Source organism: Octopus bimaculoides, chromosome 20, assembly GCF_001194135.2.
Source record: "Octopus bimaculoides isolate UCB-OBI-ISO-001 chromosome 20, ASM119413v2, whole genome shotgun sequence".
NCBI classification, from domain to species: domain Eukaryota; kingdom Metazoa; phylum Mollusca; class Cephalopoda; order Octopoda; family Octopodidae; genus Octopus; species Octopus bimaculoides.
This window is the reverse complement of record NC_069000.1, coordinates 20816171-20816750: the sequence shown is the minus strand read 5'-3', so window position 1 is coordinate 20816750 and position 580 is coordinate 20816171. Positions and strand designations below refer to the sequence as shown.

General features: G+C 19.1%; 1 long non-coding RNA gene across 3 annotated transcripts in view; it reads left to right on the top strand.

Annotated features, from left to right (window-relative positions):
• The window catches only part of LOC106881631 (uncharacterized), a 385740-nt gene that overhangs the window by 1400 nt on the left and 383760 nt on the right, over positions 1-580 (top strand). The gene's annotated exons all lie outside the window — the stretch shown is intronic.

Sequence of the window (580 nt, the reverse complement as noted above, 5' to 3'; positions counted from 1 at the left end):
TGTTATTATTATTATTATTATTATTATTATTATTATTATTATTATTATTATTATTATTATTATTATTATTATTTTTGTCATCTATGTCGCTGTTTTGTTTTATACGAACTGTTCCAAGTCTTATCCAGACTCGCCAAGTAACAGGTAGTTGGATTTTGTAACTGAGGGTATTGTTTTAAATTAGTAATGATATATTCCAAAGAAAGGAAGCCAGATTGTGAAAAGTAAGAAGATTATGATGAATTTGTAATATTTTCGATTTTGAAAGAGTTCTAAGGAAATGATATATTTTCACGTTACCAGTGTTTTTCGTGCCCATGATAGAAGGGATTATTATTATTATTATTATTATTATTATTATTATTATTATTATTATTATTGTTGTTGTTACTATTATTGTTGTTGTTATTATTATTATTATTATTATTATTATTACTACTACTACTACTATTATTGTTATAATTATTATTATTATTATTATTATTATTGTTGTTACTATTATTGTTGTTGTTATTATTATTATTATTATTATTATTATTATTACTACTACTACTACTATTATTGTTATAATTATTATTAT